Source organism: Lissotriton helveticus, chromosome 5_1, assembly GCF_964261635.1.
Source record: "Lissotriton helveticus chromosome 5_1, aLisHel1.1, whole genome shotgun sequence".
NCBI lineage: Eukaryota > Metazoa > Chordata > Amphibia > Caudata > Salamandridae > Lissotriton > Lissotriton helveticus.
The window spans coordinates 1,432,230,713-1,432,247,437 of NC_136065.1; the positions used below are offsets into that span (position 1 = coordinate 1,432,230,713).

The 16,725-nt window shown below is 47.6% G+C and overlaps 1 protein-coding gene across 1 annotated transcript in view; it reads left to right on the top strand.

Annotated features, from left to right (window-relative positions):
* SLC16A1 (solute carrier family 16 member 1) overlaps positions 1–16,725 on the top strand; it is a 203,703-nt gene that overhangs the window by 107,187 nt on the left and 79,791 nt on the right. The gene's annotated exons all lie outside the window — the stretch shown is intronic.

Consider the following 16,725-nt stretch of genomic DNA (forward strand, 5'->3'; position numbering starts at 1 on the left):
AGTGCGAGGTATCTAGTCAAAGGACGTATCTCACTATCTGGATCCTTAAACCTCCTTCAACGCTGTGGCGTTCTAAGGTTCTTCGGTTCTTGGGTCAGCTCCGTTCCCTGATACCTTGGAACGTTGTACTTTATAACGTTTACATCATTTCATTTCACCCTCCTTTTACATTCCCTCATTTACACCGTTCGCTTTACCCATCCTTGGAAGTCAAGGTCTTCCTCCACGCGAGAGTTCATGAGTCAGTCGCGTACTTTGAAGGCAGAGTGTCGTGTTGTCGATCCGATCCGTCCTCCAGGGCTGGGCAACCATCTTCTTTCAACCTTAAAGAGAGAGCAGAGTAGGGTGCACAGAAAAGAACTTTCCCACCGATCCCACATTTTTTTTTAAAATAAAGCATGCAATACCCGTCCATAGTTTCGAAAACCTTTATTTCTCGGAATCATTTCAGTACGTGGATGATGAGGGTGCAGTCGTATTTGGTCGGACATGGCAATGGTTAAAGCGCGTACAGTGGGAGTGTCGTCTTGCGGAAATAAATACATTGGAAAGTTTTATTCATTCATTTGCAGGAAACTAAAACGTCTATTAATTGGCTGGGGGTTCGGGGGCATTTATTTCATAATTTAGAAGCATAATCATAATAGTTGCAATCAGATTCCCTATATGCATACTGTATGTGTGCGTCGTAGATGAGGTTATACATCAGCTATAAAAATATAATACATTGTACATTTGTAATCAACATTTTTAACGGGATCCTTTCATACTGTTCGTCGAGTGAGCTCTCCTTGTCTTTTCTAGCCAAGTGTACAAAGGATCATATAAAGTCTCAGAACATCAAGTTTATATTAGTGCGAAGGAACACCACGAGGTGTTCGCAAGTCCCTCTTGATACCGGCGCCATTTTGGGCGGGGCCGGCTCAGTCCGGAAGTAGCATCAGGGGGAAATGTTTCCCATTACTGGCAGTTTGGACCAGAGTCCTTTTCGGCAGTTCTAGAATTCATGCTAACAGAAGGAGTGGCAATGTCATGTTTATTTCGTTGGCGGTCAAGGCAGCCGTCCCTTACCGGAAACCTGAAGAGGCCGAAGGTTCCGCCGGGGACTTTTGTAGGGTCCTCAAGGCTGCGGAGATGCTGTCGGAGATGGGGGCTCGTGCCCCAGTGGGCAAATGTCCGAGTTATATTGCTGGTCAAAGTTACTCTAGTGGCCGGGGCCCGCCTTCCAGCGGACCCAGACGCCATTTTGAGGCCCTACAGGGGCCACTCTCGTCGAGTTTGCAAGAGTGGAAGAGATCCTTCGGAGTGAAAGGAAGAGGTCCCTGTTGTGTGAAAGCGGGACGTTCGGCTGGGGTGCAGCTGTGATGCCCCCACCTGGGGGGGCGAGGGAGACTCGTTCGCGCCGTCTCCTTCTCCCGGTGCACTCCATGCTGCTCTTTTTCATCGCCCCGCATGAAGGTCTCTCCACATCCGGTGTTCCCCAAGTCTTGTGCTCAGTGCTGTGGGAGTATGGCCACCTGTGGCGCGCATTCGGCGCGGCACGAGTATCGGTGCAGTCATTGCAGGTTCGGTGTTCCGAAAATATGGCCACCATTGCACGTTCGGTGCTGCGCAAATACTGGGGTGCCACCATGGTGTGTTCGGTGCTGTGCAAGTATGGGCACCATCGCCTGACTGGGGGTGTTCGGCGTTGGGCCGGGGGCTGGGAGACCTCCTATCGGTGGAGGTGGGAGAGGCTCGTCCGCGTCGCCTCTCCCTCCCGGCCCGACCTGGACGCATTCCTGCAGGGGTATGGACAGGGCATCCGCCGCCCAGAGCTGCTGCGGCTGTTGCGGAGGAGAAAAGGAAGAGGTGCCTCGCTCTTCTCTGGACATGTGGCGGGACTACTTAAGTCTATCCAGGCCCGTTGCGGCTGGGCCGAGGAGGCATGTGGCGGGACTACCGGCAACTACCTAGGGCCGTTGCGGCTGGACTCCGCTGGCCCCTGCCTCTCCTCCGGCTTCCCCATACGTTAAGATTTCCTGACCAAGAGTTGGCAGCGGGGCCCGCCTTATATGGGTTGCCGCTGGTTGGGCGTAGCCGTAACCCTGCCCCACTTTGGAAGGTTCCAGAATGGGGGGGGGGCGAATGTTCTGTTTGACTTTCATTTTCTACAGTTTACCGTTATTATTTCTTGTTTGCTGTGTTAAATTAAAAGTTCAAGTTCATCAATGGTCTACGGATTTTGTTGTACCATTTCTTTCTTTCCAGGTTGCTTTTATGCTAAGTTTCTGCTTAACAGAGGTTGAGTAACACGGAAACACGTGTAGAGGGATGACGCAGATTCGTACATTACATACACACAAACTCAGACGGGGGGGGGGGGACAGTACAAGTACGACATACAAAGACCCAAGACGAATATAAAACAGTTATTGGTCATAATTATCTCTTTCCGTTTGTGAATCTTAAAGCGTGGCTGGGTTCCCGTCTTGACGTTGCCCGACCTAGGAGAACTTGAGCATGCCGCTGAAATTGTCCTGGCGAAATCTGTGCCATCGGGCATAATCAAACGTGGTGGTTCTATCTGGTCTGTCTATGTAAGTCGGGTTCTTCTTTGTCTCGCGCTTTTTCTCATACTGCCGATCTGTCGTTCCTGTTGGCCCTTTGCCTTTACTCACGCTCAGTAGAGTCGGGCATTGGGCTTTCCAGTGTCCGACATATCTACAAAAAGCGCATTGGTCTGGCCCTAAGTCTGGTCGTCTTTTGCGTAGTGTCGGGGGATAACTTGTGGGTAGCGGTGTCCTGGGGTTGTCCTGTCGGTATATTTCTCTACTTGGTTTGTCCTCGTCTTTTCTCTGTCGTTGCATAGCCTCTCTGCGCCACATACCGAGACTGTCGAGCATAATAGGCGATGTCTTATTATTTCGAAGGGCTATTTCTAACGTTTCTATTTTATCAAGGTCAAAGGATCCTGCCAGTGGCCACTGTTTGTCTTGACTTTCTTTGGTATACCTGTGCCACAATTTATTATAGGCTATGGTAACTAATCCATAGTTTATGAACATGTCCTTATTAGGGGTGCCTTCTAGTGGAGCTATATGGTCCACCTCTAATACACGGTCCGGGCTGAACCAATTATCAATCAATGGGGAGAAGACAGACATGACGGCTCGTAACGAGGGACTAATAAGTCAGCAGTGCCTATCTTATCACTAGGTGCAAAGACTAGACAGAATATTCCTATTCTACGTTGTTTGCAGGCAGTGAATACCTCATGAACAAAAAATAAAAAAGAGTAACCAAGAGCGCGGAACAATCAAGCAATTAATAAATAAATAAATAGGATAGAAAAAGGACAATGGGGAGAGTAAGTAGGGCGCAAAAGTCTGCGTCCTCTACCCTTTCACTAACCGCAAAGAGGAAGCTGTTGTTTCCGGTTTGCAGACAGAGAATCTCCAGAAGACAATCTGTGAACAGTAGTTCGGGGTTAAAGAACCCAGTTTAATCAGTGAGGGAGAGGGGAGTCTCCCAAAAACCGTTAAGAAATAATAGAGTCAGTGGGGGAGAAAGATAGGCGCGACGGTTACGTTACCTATCCTTCACCGTTTGCAAAAGAGAAGGAGCCTACTGTTTCTCCGTGTGCAGACAGTGAATCTCCAAATAGGTCAAACAAAGAGTAATACTAGTATTTTATAAATAATCAAGCAATCAAACAATCAAGCAATCATTTCGCAACTTGTCGTGATTACACGACCTTACCCGGACCATGTGGACAGTTTCTTGTCTTCCGAATCCAGCGCCCGTTCGTCCTCTTTTTCTCGTATTTCTCACGGCACTCCTAATGGTTCCCAGTCAGGACCGTAGATCACTCGAGAGAGGTCTGTTCGGAACTAGTGAAGTTTGGATGATCGGCTGCCAGACGAGGGTCTATTGGGCAAGAGCTCTCCCGATCGTTGCAGTCGTTCACTCTGTCGTCGGGACCTCTCCCACTGGATCCACGAGTCGCTGATGGGCCCCACGCTTGGGACGCCAATTGTTAAACCTTGAGACGGGTCGGGGACAATCGGTATTTGCCCGGCGGTATTGCCTCTGTGACCCTCTAGTTATTTAATCAATGAAGAGGCAGGCGCTGGAGACTGGAAGGCAGGAAACAAGGTTTTTTTATTCTCTCCGGAGGAGAACACAACAAAACGGGCAGAAGGTATCGTTCTGAGGTGCTCTAGCTACATTTCTGAGGCCTGGCCTCTTATACACTGTTTTATGACTTTATTGCAGATTACATATTCATGTTAAAGCTTTGATGTACGGAAAAGACATTCCCGGAACTCCCCTTTGGGCCCGTTCCCACACACATTTACAGTTGAAGTCCCCACCCTAGTCACAACAGGTGATGAGTATCGCGCAGCTGGATATTCCGCCGATTCACGGAATGTGGGGGGTTTGATCGGATCTCATGGAGTGGGGGCTTTGATCAACCCGGGGATCCTTTGGTGGGGGAAGCTTTCTATTGTACGGGGAGGGGCAAGGAATGGTATCGGCAGTGCTGGGTGTCGGCCTGGGAACGGGGAAGACAAACGGGCACACGGGGGAAAAAAGGGGGGGTTTGCATCTAAGGGCCGGGGATCGTGAAAGGGAAGAAGGGAGGTGTCGCGCTGGGAACAGGATGAGGGCCTGGGGCAGAGCAGCGCCGAAGAGGGGTTTATGATTCAAGGCAGGTGCAAGCAGGGGGTTGGTCAGCGTGCAGGCTTAGTGAGGGTGAAGGGCTATATCAGGGGCCAGCGGCATGCAAAAGGGTTCGCTCTGATCAGGGCATCTTAAAATGGCGGGTGCGCACGACAAAAGTGTGGCATCAGGGGAAGAGGCAAGATGGCGCAGATAATGTTCACCAAACCGTACTAATTTTCAACACTCAGCTAGGCTTGTACATGCACCCTAATCATATGGGGAAGTGCACAATTAGGTATGAGCTCAGCCTCACTGGGTCCCTGCGTCCATGAGGAGCCAATTGCAAGTGGGTCCCGCCTCAGAGGGGACTCTGTCTAAAAAATATGACTGTGGCCTACAACACATATACAGGAAGGAAAGGAAGTCACCAAACAGCCTTGCACATGCTCTGTTCCTTGTACAAAGATCTTCAAGGATCTCAAAGGCTCCTTCTCTGTCTATGTATCCAGGGCCTGCAAAGGGCTTCGACTACGGTTGCCATCTTAAATTCAGCCGTGCAGGGCTTAGTGGCTCCTCTCTAGATTAGCGGCTCACTCAAGTTATGCAGTTTGGGATTTCGAACTCAATGCCTCTCCCTCACTGTGGGACATTGATCTCAGTGGTTGTCCAATGGCTGGTCGAATTCTGTGTAGCCAGATTTTCATATTTCTCCACAGCGGGTGGAACTTTTTCAATGATGCACTCCTTCAGGCGGTTGGCTCCACCTCCTTAGGTCAGCTGAAACATGTTAATGATCTAAGACAGAAGAGTGATTGAAATTCATGCCCATCCAAAATAAGCTACCCAGTTTTATTTTAATACAGCCAAGCAATCTCCGAAAAAATATTTTTAGTGGACAGCCATAGATTGTTTTAACCTACAAAACTCTGGCCTGACATTCCACTAACAAAAAAAAACTTGCTACCACACTAAGTGGTAGAGCCCACCTGGACATACATTAAACTCCGGGTGTAGTAAGCCTGATGATGGATCAAGCCTCTATATGTGGGTGAGGGCATAGCTTTTCCAGAGATAAGTCTTGACAAAATAGGTAGGTTAACAGAGATTAGTTCAGCCTAGTCCTTCCTTTTTTTGTGTGATATTTAGATAAACTGGGAGGATGAAAGTATACGTCTCTAGTATGTTTCTCCCCTTTTTCTTGTTGTTAACATTGTAGTCACGGCATCTGAAGGGCCAAGATCGGTTCTATCTGTATTAAATGTGAAAGAGGTCATGATAGTAGTCTGCCACATTTACACATTCTGGTCTTTCCTATCAATCAGCTCCACTCCTCCTACTCCCCATGGTCTATTCACCTGCAACATATTGCGACTTGGAGATGTAGATGATAATAGGTGGACAGGATGGCCAATTTAGGGTCTCCCCTATTCAGGATACACCAAGAATGTACCTGGGGAGCACTGCCTATTTAATTTGAAAGACCTCTATGGATTAGAATCCTTCGACCTGGTACTTTAGATGACAAATACTTCAGTGCTAAAGGAAAACTGGCAGGAAAAATTACCCTGGGAGCCAGCTGTTACTGTCGCCTTGGGCAGTGGCATCACTGGGTGGGGCTTGCCACGGCCGTTGCCTCATATGCGTTCCTACTAGCCCTCCCTTGTGCGCCATCTCCGAGTGTTAGGCAAAACTAAAGAGCGTTTTTCAAGGACAAAAACAGGAAATCAGGACTCGACCTAAGCATGCAGGAAGGAGCAGAGCTTTAGAGGAAGAAAAAGTAAAAATATGTAAACAAGTGTAAAGAAAATGAAGATGTGATAGCAGTTAAATTGGAAACGAGGACAAGAAAATGATTGAGCGGGGAATGACAGAAAAGAGATAAAAGGGTGAATGGAAAAGAAAGAAGTGTTTGAAAAAGTGAATGAATAACGGGGAACAAATGAGAAAGTGTATGTATATATGCGTGTGTGTATAAACATATATATAAAAATAGATATATACACACACACACACACATACATACACCACCAGGCGTGGTGCGTCCATAGGGGCGTGGGGGCGTAGCCCCCCCCGCCCGCAGCCGCCTGCAGGAGACGCCAAGGGAGAACTGGCAATGCATGCCAGTCAGCATGACGTCGGACCGCCCACCCCCTTCAGAGACTGAAGGGGGTGGGCGGTCTGGCGTCATGTTGATTGACATGATTGTCACCAGACACCAGGGCAAAAGGGAGGCAGCAACACAAGTGCGCATGAGTGGGGACGGAGGGTGAATTTTTTACCCGTGCCAACGCATGCGCACTTTTGTTTCCGCTTTTTTGCGCATGCCCATTAGGAGCCTTTCGGTCTCCTAATGGGCGTGCTGCGGGCGCAGAGTAACCTGTGCCCCTGCAGTGCCAGGATTGGCTGCAAGGGGCTGCCAGTGGCATTCGACGACATGAAGGCACCAAGGGATTGAGGAGCAGAGGAGGTGCGGACACGGACCGGCGGTGATGTAAGTTTTATTATATATTTAATCCCCCCCGCGCGACATCAACCCCCCCCCCCCCGCGCGCGACTGATGTACAGGGCTTTTATACATCATGGGTTTTCAACTCCAAATGACTACCGCAAGCATGTTTGTTCACAGAGCGCTACATGCTGCTATGTGTTGTTATGTGACCTTCAGCTAGGTTTTTTTACATAATGCCAAGTAACTGGTGATCATGTAAAGCGCTTCAATGCTTTCTTCGGGCCGAATTAGCGCTATGTAAAACTGTAAAAAAAATAAATAGCATGATTTCATTTAGTGTTACGAAATGTTTTTGATTTACTACCACATTATTTTAATAAGCACCTGTGGAAAATGACTAAATTAGGTATACATAAGCGGCGTTCATTTATGTTCACCACAGCCACTGTTGAAAGTAAAGTGAAAATCGTGAAACAGTGGCCACGCCATCTTGTCCCTTTTTAGGCCCCTTCATGCACGTAAGTGGCAGCCATTTTGTGTACCATAGCTCTCTGCCCACTGGCAATAGCCTGCGCGTCTCTCTCCCCCTCACTCCCCGGCCTCGCAAGCATCCCTCCCCCCCCGCGCCCCGACAGCCCCCGGTCTCTCCTGCTTGGGCCATAAACGCACCTCCAGCGCGACCCTGTCTCCGAGCCACATCCCGTGCCTGAACCCCCTCACTCTTTCATCTCATTCATAGAACAGGCCCTTTGATAGCCTCTTCCTCCCTGCCCGATTGTCCGGCCTGATCCCAGGCCATCACCTAGCCCAACAGATGCAGTTTATTGCCCCCTACAGTAGGACCTCGCCTCACATCAAAGGAGCGGGGATTAATCAATGCCTTCACACCCCTAGATCCGCCCGATCGCCCGCATTCCTGTTCCCAGCGGAATGTCCAGCTGCGCGATAGCCATCATGCTGAGATTTGGGTGGGGACCCCTACTGTAGATATGTGTGAGAACGGGCCTGAACCGGGGATTCCAAGGATGCCTTTTCGTACTTCAAAGCAATACCACGGATGTCATAAATGTAATAAAGCCATAAAGTTGTGTATAAGAGGCCAGGCCTCAGAGATGCGGTTAGAGCACCTCGAGAAGATACCCTGTTGTCTGATTTGACGTGTTCTGATTCCGTCGGAATAAACTCCTGTTTCCTGCCTTCCAGCCTCCAGCGCCTGCCTCTTTGTTTGGTAATATTGAATGGTGTGAGAGGCGGCTAACGCCGGGCAAATACTGAAGGGTTCTTGGTCGAATTCGGCCCTGCCTTTTTACAATTGGCGCCCAACGTGGGGCCCATCAGTGACACGTGGATCCAGTGGGAGAGGTCCCAACGACAGAGTGAACGACTGCAACGATCGGGAAGTGCACCTGCCCGATAGACCCTCGTCTGGCAGCCGATCATCCGAACTTCACCGGTTCCGAGCAGACCTCTCTCGAGTGATCTACGGTCCTGACTGGGAACTATCAGGAGTGCCACAGCAATTACGGAGAATAGAGGACGATCAGGCGCTGGAAGCGGAAGACGAGAAACTGTCCATGCGGTCCGGGTAAGGTCGTGTAACACGACGAATTGCAAATTGATTGTTTGATTGTCTTGGAAAATACTAGTATTACGCATTTGATTGTTTGGTTCTGAGAGATTCTCTGTCTACAAACGGGGAAGGATAGGAGTATTCTCCCTTTGCAGATAGTGAAGGGTAGGTAGCGCAGGCTTTTGCCCCCGTTGTAACCCGTCGCGCCTACTTCCCTCTCCATTGATTGATTGTTTGTTCGAGCATTAACTGTTCGAAATTGGTTCTTTGAAAGGATCTTCTCTGCCTACAAACGGGGAGGAACAGGAATTTCCCTCTCTCTTTGCAGATAGTGAAGGGTAGGTAGCGCAGGCTTTTGCCCCCGTTGTAACCCGTGCGCCTATTTTATTCCTCATTTGATTGATTGATTGTTTGTCCGAACATTGACTGTTTGGAATTAGTTCTCTCTTTGGGTATTCCCTATTTGCGAATACTGTAGAATAGAAATATTCTGCCTACTCTTCGCAAAGTAGTGAAGGATAGGTAGTGCAGACTTTTGTCCCCATTGTAACCCGTCATGCCTATCTTCTCCCCATTGTTCAGTAGTTGGTTCAACCCGGACCGTTTATTAGAGGTAGATCATCCGGCTCCACCGGAGGGCACCCCTAATAAAAAGGACATGTATATAAAATGCGGATTAGCCGCTGTATCTTTCCAATAAACTATGACATAAAAATCGCTAGGAAAAACAAAAGGAATCGAGCAAATTCAGTAGGCCACTGATGGGATCTTTTTTGACCCCGCTAAAAAAGAAACACTAGGAACAGCCCTTCATGAGAAATATGAAACTAGTGGGAGGAGCCGAGCTCGACACCGTGATGGCCGCAAGGTAGCTCGGCTCCGCCGACCCCGCTGCCCAAACGTGTCTATCCTGCCGCCCACCCTGCCCAATAACGACAACCTTATACCTACCATCCGTCTTGGGGGCTCCGGAATGCAGCAGATCTGCAGCTACGCTCGTCCGGAAAATGAGGCCTCCGGCACGTGGAGACCGGGGCCTTGCCTGCAGTCATCAGCCGGCGAGGCGACATCGGTGGCGGCCTGGGGTGGAGGATGGCGACCAACCAAAAGGGACCGTTGTGCGAATAAGCCGGAGGCAACACAACGCGCCGAGGCCCGTCCCCGGATCGTCCAGAGGTGGTGTCCAGCAAGTTGTGTGCGGGGGATGCCTTGCTGATGGCTCCCCCCTTTGTTGCCTGGTCCAGCCATTTTGTATACCTGCGCCAGGAGATGGCGTGGGGCGCCCGCAGATGGCGTGGGGCACCCGCGGAGAGGCGGCGCGGACAGCCCCCTCCACCTCCAGATGGAGGTTCCTCTCCTGCACCAAGACTGCCATTCGCGTTCCACTTGCGGATCCCCCGCGGCTGGCTGACCGGGGGGAGGACCGCTCCGGTGGCCGTGGTGAAGGGCAGCTGCTGTGGGACTGTCAAGATGGCGGCCGGCTCCCCGGATTTGGGCCTGGTCCACTAAGATGGCTCTGGGCTACCATGGAACTCGGATGCTTGCCTGCTCGGGCATGAACCCCACTCTTGAAGACGTTCTCTCAGCTCTAGAGATTCTACGGAAGTCGTTGGCCCCCGACTCCCGCGGGCTTCCGGTGGGGGTGACCGCCGCCTTACCCTCATCTGGTGCCGTGAGGGAGGACGATTCAGTGCATCGACGGAGGGATACGCCTGCTGTCCCGCTCTCCGGAGTGGCCACGACGTTGTCACGAGATGGCGGTGCTCTCATGCTAATGCCAGCTTTTGTCCTAAATTACTAAGAGATACTGTAGACTACCAACTCGATCAGTTCCGGTGGGACCTCAGCGTGGCCCGGTAGGGAAGATTCTGCCTCCCTCACCTTTAAGTCACGGTTCATGCCGCCTGTCCTTTCCGTTGGCGTTAACGGAATTTTTTTGAACTGCCGAAAGGGGTTCTGGTCTGACCGCTAGTTATTGGAGGTGTTTGGACTATACTCTGGACCTGCCCGGCCTCAACCAAAATGGCGCCAGTATAGGCGGGACTTGCAACTCCTTATGACATTCTAGTTGCTTAGCCCTTATGTTATGGGATATGTATGCGGTCTTTGTGCACACGGCGGGCGGGGAAGGGTACTGACTGGGCATGCGGACAACCCTATTGATGTGGGTTTTTATTCATTATTGATTATTGTATTATTATAGCTTCGAAGTAATGTTACTCATGATATTCGCCCATGGTGTGCGTATGGACGATTTTATTGTAATTGATTCTGTTATACTTCCAATTATAAAATTAAACCTTCACTGATCCTGCAACCGTTAGTCACGTTTAGTTTTTAATTAAATGGCTCGCCTGTTACGTACTTCTATACTACAGTGTAATCTCTCCTTACCTGCCTGCCTCTTGAGAGGCAAGATGGCGTCCGTGTGAGAGGTCGTTGCAGAGCCTGCTCCTGAGACCTGGGACCTTGGAAAATGCTAATATAGTACTCTGGTTGTCAACCTTCAAACTTTAGTCTTTAATCTTCTAACTTCAACTTTAACTTCAACTGCCGGACCCTAAGACTCTTCAGATGATGATTACGCTCTGTGTTTGCCAGCGGGAGGACTATTGCGAGGCAAGCGAAGTAGATACGTAAGCTGTCACGGCTGTTGTTAACTCCTAGCTGCGTGGTGCTTTTCGCGGTGCTTTTCTATCCCTTTTGGCGGCGGCTGTAACTGTTGCTACATGAGCTGTGTATAATAGACTAATTGCTCCGTAGCAGGGAAGAAGTTGAGGCTTGCAGCGTAAGGGAAAAAAAAAAGACGCGATCACACGGTGTGCGGCTAGAACTGTAAAATTTCTAGCTATCGGCTACAATCTACCGGCTACCCCCGGATCCCCGGATTTACTGCCTTGGTGCCGTGCCGTGACGATTGCATGGCTTGCAGTGTTTGCTTGCTGCACATGGCTACACAATGGAAACGTGAAGAGCGAAGAGTGAGGAGTGAGGAGTGAGGATGTGAAGCTGGGGAGAGAAAAAAAAAGTGAGAAAAGTGAGAAGAGGAAAACTAAAACGATACAAGGGATCCATACCTGCTCTCCTGCTCTTCCGCTGAGTTGCTCTCCCCGTTTCTTTTTCGACCCGCAGTGAAGCCTGCTTCTTCGAGATCAGCGCTAAATGCTTCTCATTCTCTGCCTCTCCGCCGCCTCCCGTGCTCCGCTCACCGCTTACCGCCTGCAGCTGCCGTCTGCTTGACTGCTGGCTGACATCCGTCATCTGTCATCTGCAGACACGGCAGCGGGGCGTAAGAAGGCAGGAGACCGCGTCGTTGTCAAGGGAGACGACGCCATTAGCCCGGAAAAAAAAAGAGCATAGAATATGAGAATATGAGAATACAGCACAGCGTAGTATAATAAACTAAAGGGGCAGAATATTGGAAAAATTGGAAAAATATTGGACAATAATAATAATAATGGAACAAAAATGGAAAAATAATGGAAAGTAAGGAAATTTTAAAAATAAGAGCTAAAAAGAAAATACAATATATATACAATATAACAGTAATAACATACCGGGAGCAAAAGGAGGTGAACCACGTATGGGCTCTTTGGTGGTTGGCCAAAACTTTCAGCTGATCTATTCAGACCTACAATTGGGGAAAAATACAGGTCTAGACATTAAGATTCTTCGGAGAAAAAGAGCGTATGCTGGATTCCCAAGCTTACTTAAATCAACTATAAGATTTAAAGGCGGAGGATTCAGGGTCAGAGGTAACACAGTACTGCTAGCAAATATAACGGAACTTACCATACAAACTTTGAACACAATCATAGAGAAAGACATGGAGAAAGATAAAAGTAAAAATAAGGATAAAACCAGTGACTTTGATTCTCAAGATGAAACTCAAACTCAAAAACAGAATCAAACTGGGATAGAGAATGATACAACAACCGTTACAAAAGCTAAGGCAAAGGCCCAGGCCCAGGCTCAAGGAGGTGAGGTTGATCAAGAAAAACTGGAAATTCAAGAAAGGGAAGAGAACTCAGATGACAGGGACAGAGGAAATACCAAAGAGATCTTTAATTTACAAGGATCTCAGAAGATAAAAGAAACACAGAGACGACCCGAGACCAGGGGCTATAAAGCAATGGAAAATAACGACGAAATTAATGACGATGGCAAAATAAGAGTTATCAAGTTTGATGGAAGAGATAGAAACATTGAGAATGGACAGATTGAACAGAAACGGCATAAGGAAGCTGAGAAATCAAAAAAGAAAGCCAAGGAAAAACAGAGAGTAAAAGAAGTAGAAAAGGATAAGGAAAAGGAATTGGCAAGCAGAGAGAATCTTGACCTATTGGAGAAAAAGGCTAAAAGACTACAGACGATCAAAAATTTAAAAGCTGCGGCTAACATAACTGGGCATTCAACAGGTTCCCAACCCAGAATTTCAAACATATTCAGCCCCGCAATTAAAGAAAGACAGCAGAATTGCCCTTCCAATGAAACTGCACCAATCACAATGGATCAACAAGGATTACAAAATAAGACCATAACTGCGGCAGCTGAGGTTTTAGTCCCAGTAGAACATCTAGAACATGAAAATATGAGGGAAGAAGGCGGATCTGGCCCTAACATATACGCAGACTCAAATATTAATCCATTAGTGAAAGGCAGCACTTTAGTAGAAGTCTCGAATATAAACCAAGCTACGAAGGGGTACGCTTCAGCAGAAGTTTCCGATGGCTCTGAATCAGAGATCTATGAGACAGGAATATCAATCTCCAGTGAATCCAGAAAATCCAGTGAAGAGACTGATCTTGGCGAAAAACCCAGACAGGAGGAACTGGACAAAAAAGTACCTTCACCGACAGAAATCGGATCTAAAAATGCTCTACTATACGATTATACACCAACAAAGAAAATGGGGAGAAAAAGAAGTAAACATAAAAGGCACCCAAATAAAATTCAGGATGAAACGACAGATCCTGGGAGTAATCCAGAACAAATAACAGTGAGAACCAAACTCTCACGAAAAAGTCCTCATCGCAAAACAAACGCTGAATCTGAAAAAAATAAGAATATCCTTGACAACTCGGATGATGATGAGCAGCTGAAGCATAGAGAACCTACACTTAGTGAAGTCTTCGAATCAATTAAAAATTTTCATCAAGATGTAAAGAAAGATAGCCAAAGAAACCATGTCGCTATTCAAAAATTGGAAGGAGCTATCAATAAAGTTGGCAATACATGTCAGGAAATCTCTGATAGAATGTGCTCGGTAGAAGTTCGTGCAGAAAACCTGGAATCAGACGTTGGCAGATTACAACTCCAAGCAAAGGAGCACGAGGGAATAATTAAAGACTTAATGATAAAGGCTGAAGACCAAGAAAATAGAGCAAGAAGGAATAATCTTCGATTTCTTGGGATTCCCGAGGGCTCGGAAGGGAGTGATCCAAGAAACTTAATGATCAATCTGCTAAAATCTTCTTTCCCGGAACTCAACTCCTGGGAAATGGATAAAGAAGTATGCCGAGCACATCGCTTTCCACTAACATTACCAAAACGGTCAGAGAATTCTCCAAAATATCCGAGAGCTTTCTTAGTCAACTTTGGAAACTTTTTGGTACGTGACACTATATATGACTTGGCTAGGCCAACGGCTCAAAGAGAATATAGGGGCTTTAAGTTTTTTGCAAGACCAGATTTTGCACACGCAACAGTAGAAAGACGATGGCGAATGCGACAGCTGTTTGCCCCTTTCGAAAAGCTAGGAGCAACGGTCTATCTGCAAAATCCGGCACGATTAAAAATAACATATAAAGGCACAACGAGGAGCTTCACAAGTGAGATTCAGGCGGAGGCCTATCTTAAGGAGGTTGAAGCAAGAATGAAACAAAACAATGGTAACTGAATAGAAGAAGGCATTTAGTGCCGACAAACTATTAACTATTATTATTTGATATAAGGTTGACACTCAGTATGATCATATAGTATCAGGCCAGGTGGTAGGTCCAGGCGTGCGGAACACACGGCCATCAACAGCTGGGTGAGTCTAAACCCAGGTTGCCTCAAAGGGTGGCAGGAGGGGGGGGGCAAGAGGGGGGGAGGGAGGGGGGGAAAGGGGGTTGGGTGGTGGATGTGGGGGGAGAAAATAAAAAACTGAAGAGAGTTCGTACTGTTAAAGTGATTTCGAATGAAGGAGGAAATTTGAAACACAGGATGTGTTCTTATTATGTATATTGTGTATGCATCAGTTATCTAGACAGGTTGATGTTATGGAAATATTTAAAAATTAGGTATGCCTAAACTAAGGATTGGATCTCTTAACATAGGAGGATTAAATGATTGGAAAAAGAGGGGGAAGCTTGAACAATATTTAAATATGATAAACTTAGATTTAATATGTCTACAAGAGACTCACTTACCCTGGAGCAAAAAACACTGGTTGAATTTTAAAGGCTATGAATTGTTGTCATGTACATCCCAGACTTCTATGATAAGAGGTGTGGCCATAATTGGCAAAGTGGGGTTAGGGGGGGCCAAAAGGTGTAAGGCGGACTCACTAGGAAGATGGGCAATCTGCGAAATGAACTTAGGTTTCACTATTTGCACAGTATATGGATCCAACACAGACGAGCCACAAGTTTTTAGTCATATTGAAAATGAATTAATTGACTGGCATACCCCCATAGTACTATGTGGTGATTTCAATATCTCTGCAAATTTTACGGATGGTAGCGCATACATAGGCAGGAAGCCAAGGGTGTTTAGAGCAATCATGTCAATGATGCAGTCACATGGCTTAGACGATGTCTGGGGAAATTTACTGACCGGAGATCCAGGGTTTACTTATTTTTCACATCCTTTTAATAAATATTCGAAATTGGATTACTTCATGATCTCGACTACCTTACTTAAGAGTGTTCAAATAAACAAGCTTCCCAAAATCATGTCAGATCACAACCCCCTAGTCTTAAATATGGTCATCAATAGACCATACAAGGTTCCTAGACCTTGGTCATTTGATAAAAAATTATTAGCGGATGTCGACTACATCACTCGTATGAAAATATGGTCCCAGTCCTTTTTTGACGCTAATAGGTATAGTGCATAATGTAAATGTAAATGTCGGAATTTGTAAAGCGCACAGCTACCTCCACCGGAGGTGTCCCGGCGCTGTCCGTATACCGCTTAGGAACCCTTCCTGGCTTTCCTGGGAAATGTCCACTCCTGGGCACCCCCCAGGTGCAGCCAGGCATCCCAGCGCTTTTGGGGCCGTTGTGGAGACTAAGCAAGCTATTGCCCAGAGTTGCAGCGTGGGACCCATGATCAGAACAGGTACTGAGGCGAGAATATCCAGTAAGGGGAATTAATGAGTCGGAGACCCGCCGAGGCGGGAATCGAACCCTGGTCCCTGGCCAGAGCTCTGCATCAAGGTCTGCCTGCTCTAACCATTGAGCCACACTTCTCCAGTGCATCAAGGGGAGCGGTGTGGGATAGCTTCAAGGCAGGAATAAGAGGAGAGACTATAAGCTATACCACCAACGTATGGAAAAAGGTTAATAGGGAAAGGGAAGTATTGATGGAAAAATTGAGTGAGGCAGAGACACAACATAGACAAGATATAATTACAGGTGATCAATCTCTTGAGAGCCTACATAAAGTAAACTCCTTAAAAGCTGAGATCCAGAAACAACTAGCAAGAAAGGCGGCAGCAAATTATCAGGCACAGAGATCACGCCTTTATGAAACTGGTGAGCAAGCAGGTAGAGCTCTTGCCCTGCGAATCAGGCAGGTTGCAAGTAAGAACATTGTGAAACAAATTGAATATCAGGGCCAAATATACGACAAGCCTGGTGAAATTTTGGAGGGGTTTAGGAAATTTTATCAAGAATTATATCAGGAGGAAGCGGCTGGAGAGCCCCCAAATATAAGCTGGTTAGACATGGGTAGTAAGCTAAAATCAGGCCAGATCGAATTACTGGAACAAGATATTACATTGTCTGAGGTATTGGAAGCTCTGCAAGATCTGGCAAGCGGAAAGGCGTTGGGCCCAGATGCTATACCGGTA